At 36.0% G+C, this 8,411-nt stretch overlaps 1 long non-coding RNA gene across 2 annotated transcripts; it reads left to right on the top strand.

Moving 5' to 3' along the window:
* Positions 1-1,596: 1,596 nt before the first annotated feature.
* On the top strand, positions 1,597-2,531 carry LOC110870997. 2 transcript variants are annotated; one of them, XR_002553413.2, is made up of 3 exons: positions 1,597-1,919; positions 2,005-2,152; positions 2,393-2,531. It is a non-coding gene; the product is annotated as an uncharacterized LOC110870997 (long non-coding RNA). The 2 variants fall into 2 exon arrangements; XR_004865003.1 differs by lacking the exon at positions 2,393-2,531 and having other exon boundaries at positions 2,005-2,310.
* The last annotated feature ends 5,880 nt before the right edge of the window (positions 2,532-8,411 follow it).

Genomic DNA, 8,411 nt, shown 5'->3' with positions numbered 1-8,411 from the left:
AATTTGTCACGCATAAACCCCAAATCAGGGTGTGACACCTGGATTTGGCCAAATCGGTCTATCTAAGCGGTCAAAGTCAAATTAGGTCTAAATTGGTCTGAAATTTCCTAAAATTTGATACTTTTTTAATAATTTATGTTTATAACTTTGTTTCTACAAACTTAAGTACGTAGTTATGCTTGATTTTTTCACTCGGCATTCCGTTATATGTTTTGTTAAAAACGATGTTGTACTCAAATCAAAATATTTCTTTGTATCATAAAATGGTACGATGATTAACTAAACCGTTCTAATGGTTTGGCTTTTTAAACAACATGTTTTATTTCAAATCACGTTTGTTTTACATTATTATTTGCTCAGTTTTTCTGCAATGCGCGACTTAAAAAAAAACTAATTTGTTTTAGTAGTGATTGTTAAAGTTAGGGTAACCCTTATTTTAATAAGATACTATCTAATACATATTTATTGTAGCATCCCATTTAGAGATGAATAAGAAACCGGTTAACCGGATCAGTTTGGCAAAACCGACCGAACTGAAACCGTTTCTGTACAAAACTGTTTAGTTTGGGACCAGGCCTTCCTTTTCCATGCCAAAAACTGAACCGAACTGGTTCCTGGGTAATAAAAACCGATCCATTTATTCAATGCAAATGATATCTAAACTATTTAAAAGTTTTTATAAAAAATCGATTATTTTCTCCCAAAATAGTTCGAAAACTATTAAAAATAATAAAATTCGTATTTATTATTTTTGGAAACTTTTTTTGTCGTCAACATGGTTAGAGCCTGTAGCCTTCTTTTGTTGTAGTTATATCTAATGCTTAGAGATTTTGATTTCAAGGTTTTGCCTTTGTTACAAAGTTGATCCTGGGACTTTGATTTTGATTTCAAGTTTTTGCCTAAATTTCTTATTCTAATAGTATGAATTCAAGTTATTAACGACGATCAATAACAACAAGTATTCCAATCGAAGGTGTGAGGAACAATAAAAAGATCAACATAAGGTTAGTGTAGAGTTGCTGTTAAAGAATGCATAAGTGCATAACCATTCTTAAAGACAATGATGTGGTTAAAATAGTGCATAGTGAATGCGTAACACTACAGAACTATGTTAAAAACGTGCAAAATTGTTGTTAGAAAATTGCATAAATACGAATATTAGTTCTTGCCAACTTTGTTTTTGTATATGGTGCATTTACTATCCAATTGGTTAATGAGGTTAGGCTTGGAGGACCCGTCACCCATACCCAGCTTTCAATATCTTATCCAAACTGAATAGTCCAAAGAGTTAATTACACAGTTAGTCCCTATGGTTTATAGAAAGTAACAAGGTCGGGTACTAATAGTTTAAAATCACATTCTGAGGTACTAACTTTTCATTTTGTAACAACCTGGGGTATCAACACTAACTTTTGTTAACTTTTCTGTCAATTCTGATTGAAATTACTTAAATGCCCTTTTACAAGTACAAGGACCATTTATGTAATTAACTTTATTATTAGCCAAGGACCATTTGTGTAATTCTATATTCCTTCCTATCTTCAACCACTGTATATTCCCTTTTTCCTCCATCGCTATATTAGAGTTTGATTACAACTTTGGGTATGTAATTCTTCCTCATTTGTTTTATCTATTGGATTTGATTTTAAATGACGGGCTTTTTTCGATAGTCGTTCGAAATCAAGAAAGGTGTGTGTATATGGGCTCTGTTCGAAGTCATAGAATGATTTTGAATAGGTGTAGATCCCAGAATTATACATGGTGTTTAATGTAACAATCTCTATAAAAGCAAAAATATCTCACGGACGATATGAATGTTGAAACTGCAGTACACGCTAATAAAAGTTTCAGTTATCTTACCATCTTCAAGAATCATAATGGACTGACCAGTGATTCAGAGGCATCTATTAAGCGACGCTGTAAATCTTCAACCTTTCCACTTTTTTGTACACGACATTTTGCCGTCGGTAATTACGTTTATATAATGATTTTGTTAAATCGCAGATGGACCAGTTCAATCGTTCACATCTTACACCAAAGAGTTCTATAAAGTCAAAATCGACGGTTGAAAAATTAAATTGGCTCCTATTTGTGTCGTTTTTTGATTTGATCAAGATCAAGTTGTCAGACATAAAGAGTTACAAAACTCCAGGTTTGCATAATCTGGGGAATTTGTATTCAATTTTGTTCAAAGTTTCATGTATTTGGTTGTTTCTTAATCCGTAACTCTATCAATCACATTCGAAAGTTGTTTATCTTCCTCATTTGTTTTATTCAGTTAACAAATCTATAGGGTTTGATTTCATCTAATTTTTCCTCATTTATTTGTTTTACTTATAGTCCAATTGTTGCAGGTGTATTTTTTTACTTATAGTCCAATTGTTGCAAACAGGGGTTCACTCCTTCAACCATAATCAGAAAGGGTCAACGGAAAACCTAAACTACGAACCTAAACTCGTCACCATCAGTTGATTCCGTTGCCGGTAGGAAGTGGCGTCGGAAACAGCAACCACTGTCGTCTCTCTCTCTCTATCTCTCTATGTTGTTGTCTTCTTCCACTCTCTGTTGTTGATTTCCATGTTTGTCTGAGTAGAAATTGTTACAAGTATAATTACACATATGGTCCCTGGCTAATAATAAAGTTAATTACATAAATAGTCCTTGTACTTGTAAAAGGGTATTTAAGTAATTTCAATCAATTTTGACATAAAAGTTAACAAAAGTTAGTGTTAATACCCCAGGTTGTTACAAAATGAAAAGTTAGTACCTCATAATGTGATTTTAAACTATTAGTACCTGACCTTGTTACTTTTCATAAACCACAAGGACTAACGGTGTAATTAACTCTAGTCCAAAACATTGAAACTGTATTAACAATACCGCTTGAAAAAAGAATAAATGCAAATAGTGGAAAGAAAATGAAGTGTGCTAATTAGTGGTATAATAAGCGAATATAGTGGGTGTGGTGGTCCATTGGTAAAGACAAACCTTTAAACACCTGGGTTTGGAAGAGGGAGGTCTTGGGTTCAAATCCCACATACAGAAATTAAAAGAAATTTACTGTTAAAAAAAATAAATAAAAAATAAGCGAACACACTTTTAAAATAGAAATTAGGGCAAGAAGAAGAATACATATTCATTCAGTGGAGAAAATGGGAATAGGATCAAATATAGATGATAAAAGAAGGAACCATTCCATAACAAATTTCATAACTAACTCACACTCTCCCACAGGGGCGGAGGTATAGAATAATGAGAGGTAGTACGGGCTACGGCTCAACCTTATTTTCATAGTGTAATTTTTTCGGTTTTTGTATAAAGGATACATCTGAACAAATACGAGGATATCCCTAAAAAGATAGGATACTTTAATCTATTAAAATTCCAAATTTTTATAAGCCCAAACCTTTTACAACACCAAACTTGTATAATAATTAAGCCTAAACGATAGAGTTAACCCAAATTAAGAATAATTTATTTGAAAGAGGCCCAATTGATAAACTTAGCCCAAGCCCCAAAACAATAAAATATCCTTTTGTGTATGGGCAGCAAAGTTAGAAACAGAACGTCACAGCGAATTGTGATCATTCCAGCATCCCTACTGCTGCTCGACGTCCTTGCTACTGTTCTGTTGACCAGCGGTTGACCTGCGTGTTTAGTGAGTGTTTCTTGCTCTTTGATTTTTTGTTTGTTGTTATTGTTTATGTAGTATTGTTGTTTGTAGATCTGTTAGGGTTTAGTGTTTGGATAAGTTAAATTTTACAAAAAAAGTTATAGTTTTCTTGTTAAACTAGGTTCTTGAATTTTTTGAAGTTGAAGGTTGATTCCTTGAAGTGAAGATGAAATCACAATCTAAAAACAATCTCGAATGGGCCTGGAATATTTGAATAATGCTACGGTTTGTGCGGTCGAAAAAAGAAACTTTTGATAAAGCAAAAGATGATGCGATGGAACGATTTCAAGCTATGAAAACAACCAACAACAACAACAACAACCATACCCAGTATAATCCCACCTATAGCCAAACTATAGGTAGGGTCTGGGGAGGGTGGGATGTAGGCAAGCCTTACCTCTATCCCAGGGGATAGAGAGGCCGCTTCCAGTGAGACCCCCAGTTCCTAAACCAAATCCAGATATAAGAGGAGGACAAATCTAGAAGAGGACAAATCTATTAGGTATTTATTTTACTTTACTTATTATCGTTTTTTTATTATTATAGTATGATTGCACGGTAAATTTTTTTTTGAGATACCCCTAAATTAACGGGCTAGCTCCGTCAGTGCTCCCATGCATTCCTTATATGTATTCTAGTGGTCTTCAGCTGATGTCATTCATTACATTGCAAAATCGTTGTAAAGAGTGTGTACTTTCCTAGGCTTGTTGTTGATGCTTTTTTCTAATTGGATTGGGCCATTGGTTGCTGAGTAGGTGGATCTCTTGTGCTCACAACAGAAAGAGTTAAATGCCTGAATAGTCCATGTGGTTTATCCTTTTTTCACCTTTAGTCTCTAACTTTCTAAAATTACAGCTATAGTCTCCAAATTTTGTAATTTTGTTCCCGATAGTCCCTGAAACAGATGGAGGTTAGTTTTTGCTGTGATGTGAGTGTGAAATCACAAAAATACCCTAATGTTAAATTAATACTAAAAAGTTAAAAAGAGATATACTTAATACTTAAAGATTTATGTGAGACCCACCCACTTCATCTTTTCACTTTCACCATCTCCACCTTTAACCACCACCACCATAACACCTCCACACCACCATCACCATCACCATCACCACCATCACCATCACCACTACCACCACCGCCATTTCCCAAATTTCTCTATGTGAACATATTAAAATATGATACAGAACTCCATTAAACAAAACAGACATTCCAATTATTACTCTCTTCTCATTCATTTCACCGTCAACAACACAACCCCCTTTTCATATACCAGAACCCGTAATCTCTCTTCTCATTCATTTCACCTTCCACTTTCTCTCTCTAAACTCATCTCTCTCTCTCTCTAAAAACTTCATCCGATTCCTCCACGCGCATCAATAGTTACCGGAGACAGAGAGTAGGTTGTTACTATGGGACAACAGTCGTTGATCTATAGTTTTGTGGCCAGAGGAACAGTTATTCTATCGGAAAACATGGAATTAACCAGTAATTTCACCAGTATTGCTGCTCAGTGTCTCCAGAAGCTTCCAGCGACGAATAATAAGTTCACCTACAACGGGTGGTGGTTCGACATGGTGGAGGTGGTTGGTCGTTGATTTTCGTTGATTATTTAGGATCAGGTTTTATGGGGTTTGATAAAGTGTTTGTTGGAGACGCCGGTGATTGGAGGTGGAGGGTGGTGGTCATTGATCGGTGGTGGTGGTGGTGTGTGTTTCAGTTTTTGATTGTGAAGAAAACTGGAGAAAAGGGGGTGGGGTGGGTAAAGGATGGGTCAAGTTTCTTTTTATATTAGATAATAACAATAACAATAATCAAATAGATAATTAATTACATATAATTTTTTAATAGTAAGGGTATTTAGGTCATTTTACACCTACTTAACACCAAAAACTAACACTCATCCACGCCAGGAACTATCCGGGAATGAAATTGCTAAAAGTTGGAGACTATAGGTGTAATTTTAAAAAGTTAGGGACTAAAGGTGAAAATAAAGCAAACCATAAGGACTATCCGGGCATTTAACTCCAACAGAAAATAGATATTTTACAACATATTTGATGTCATCATAGATTGTATAGTACACACTCTTTGTGATGCCAGCAAAACATAACATATAACCACGTAGTGTGAGGTTTATTGGGGAACACTAAAAAAGTGGGGAACCGGAGAACACTCTTAAAAATTTAACTTAACATGTTAAAAATTAAATTTTTAAGAGTAAACTGCAATTTTACCCCCTGAGGTTAGGGGTCATTGGCACCCTTACCCCCCCCCCCTAAGGAAATAATTGCAATTTTACCCCCACTGTTCACTGTTATGTTGCAACCTTACCCCCCGGCCTCAAATTTGTTGACTAATCTATTGACTATAACTTGAAATGACTATAATGCCCTTTCATATTACCCCCTGTGTTTTGTGCACTCCTGTGATATTACCCCCCTGCCACCACTGCCACCGCCATTCACCACCACAACCACCACTGCCACCTCCAGCCACCACCACAACTTAATATCCCTTTCATATATAACACCACCACTACTTCTGTCACCGGAAACCTGCAACTCCGGTCATCTTCTCCAACGACTGCCACCCCTACCACCTCTGCCACCTCCAGCCACCACCACCACCACAACCACCAGTGCTAGCTCCAGCCAAACCGAAGCTGCTGCTGAGTCAGCTAAAATGGCATTATGGCAATACAGTTCATGAGTAAGCACGGAATCAAGAAAAAACAAAGCAGGTGGTGTAGGGCACTTAGTGGTACCAGCTCTAAAGAACGAAGAACTATATCAATTATATCCATTACCAAAACAAATATGAAACTGGTTTTAAGCTCTAAAGAACGAAGAATCATTTTCAAAATCAATATATTTATTAGAATTAAATTAATGACTATACTAATCATATAAAAGTAACTAAATAGAACACAATCTGTTTTAAGTTTGTAACATAACGCATATCAAGTTATCAACCACAATTTTGAAGTCACGAGTGTTTTCAAGTGTGAATGGTGTGGTTTTGCAACAAAATCAACAGGCAACCCAAAATTGTTACTCCTCCCAACAAAATTGGAACTGTTACTTGATTATACACAAAGAATAATCCATTTCTCAGATAGTTAAGCAAATCTTAAATTATATATCATATAAAATACCATGCATCACATCACATTTTAAGAGTAAAACCAAGGAATCATCTAGGCTTGAATCGATAATGACAGATTGTAACTTCTAAATAAAACTTTCACCAAAAGATATGCTACAATTTTCATGAGACAGAACTACATTTCACAATTTCAGTGACATTCTAAATATGAATTCTCCTTTCATTTCACAGTAATACAATACATGCTGAGTCAGCTAAAACAGAGCATGTATGTGGGTTTGAGTTTATGAAGAAATTTGTGATTGAATTAAGGGTTTTTGGTGGTGGAATAAAACAGAGCATGTATGTGGGTTTAGAGTGGAAAACAGAGCATAATGTGTGTTGACTGTTATCTGTTTTTAACGATACAGATGAATCTGTGAAGGAGAGAGTTGGTAGGGTTTGGGGATATGTGGTGGTTTTTTGGTGGTTGATCGGAAAGGTGATGATAGGTTTGCTTTTTGTACAAGAAACATGGTTAAACGATCGGAACTTGAGGTTGTTGTTGGCGGTGACGGGAAGTTTTGGTTGCCGGAAAATTTGGAATAGTGCATGTGCGTATGAACAAATTTGAAGGGTAATATAGTGGTGACGGGAAGTTTTGGTGGTTGATCAGGTGTTGTAGATTGTTGAAATTTTAAGTTGATTTGTTGTTCAGAAAAGTTAAATTGGGGATCTTGATCTCTGGCCTCTTGTACCCACCTGGTGGAGTTTGAAGAGTGGTGGGGGTGGGGGTGGGTGAAGAGGGGTGGTGGTGGGTGAAGAGGGGTGGTGGCTGGAGGTGGCAGTGGTGGTTGTGGTGGTGAATGGCGGTGGCAGTGATGGCAGGGGGGTAATATCACAGAGTGCACAAAAACACAGGGGGTAATATGAAAGGGCATTATAGTCATTTTAAGTTATAGTCAATAGATTAGTCAACAAATTTGAAGCCGGGGGGTAAGGTTGCAACATAACAGCAAACAGTGGGGGGTAAAATTGCAATTATTTCCTTAGGAGGGGGGTAAGGGTGCCAATCACCTCTAACCACAGGGTGTAAAATTGCAGTTTACTCATTTTTTAAACATCTTTTTCGACGCTTCTCCTTATATATACTTGTAGAAGCATTTTTAATAAAAAAAAATCAAAAACTAAAAATATTAAGAGTAAAATGCACGGATAGTCCCTGTGGTTTTGCAAAGTTTCAGCTATAGTCCCCAGATTTTGGAAATTACACTCATAGTCCCTGTGGTTTGACAGTTTGTTACGCTGATAGTCCCTGGAGTGGATGTGGGTTAGTTTTCTCAGTTAAGTCCATGTGAAATTACAAAATTACCCTTGCTTTTATTATATTCATCAACATTATCATCATTCAACAGACTCATTCATCAGTTCACTCATCTTAGCAAGAACACATTAATCATTCATCCAAAAATCCAATTCTAAGAACACATCTTCAAAATTCACCAACCGTATATCGAAACAACAATCTGAATCAAAACAACAAATCACTCCTTCGAGCAAAAACAAACCGTATATCGATTCAGATACAACCTCATCGATCAAACAACAACATTCAGCAATCCTTCATCTATCAATGATCATCAACAAGCACATG

This window comes from Helianthus annuus, chromosome 8 (genome assembly GCF_002127325.2).
Source record: "Helianthus annuus cultivar XRQ/B chromosome 8, HanXRQr2.0-SUNRISE, whole genome shotgun sequence".
In the NCBI taxonomy this organism is placed as follows: Eukaryota; Viridiplantae; Streptophyta; class Magnoliopsida; order Asterales; family Asteraceae; genus Helianthus; species Helianthus annuus.
This window is presented reverse-complemented; position numbering and strand designations above follow the sequence as displayed.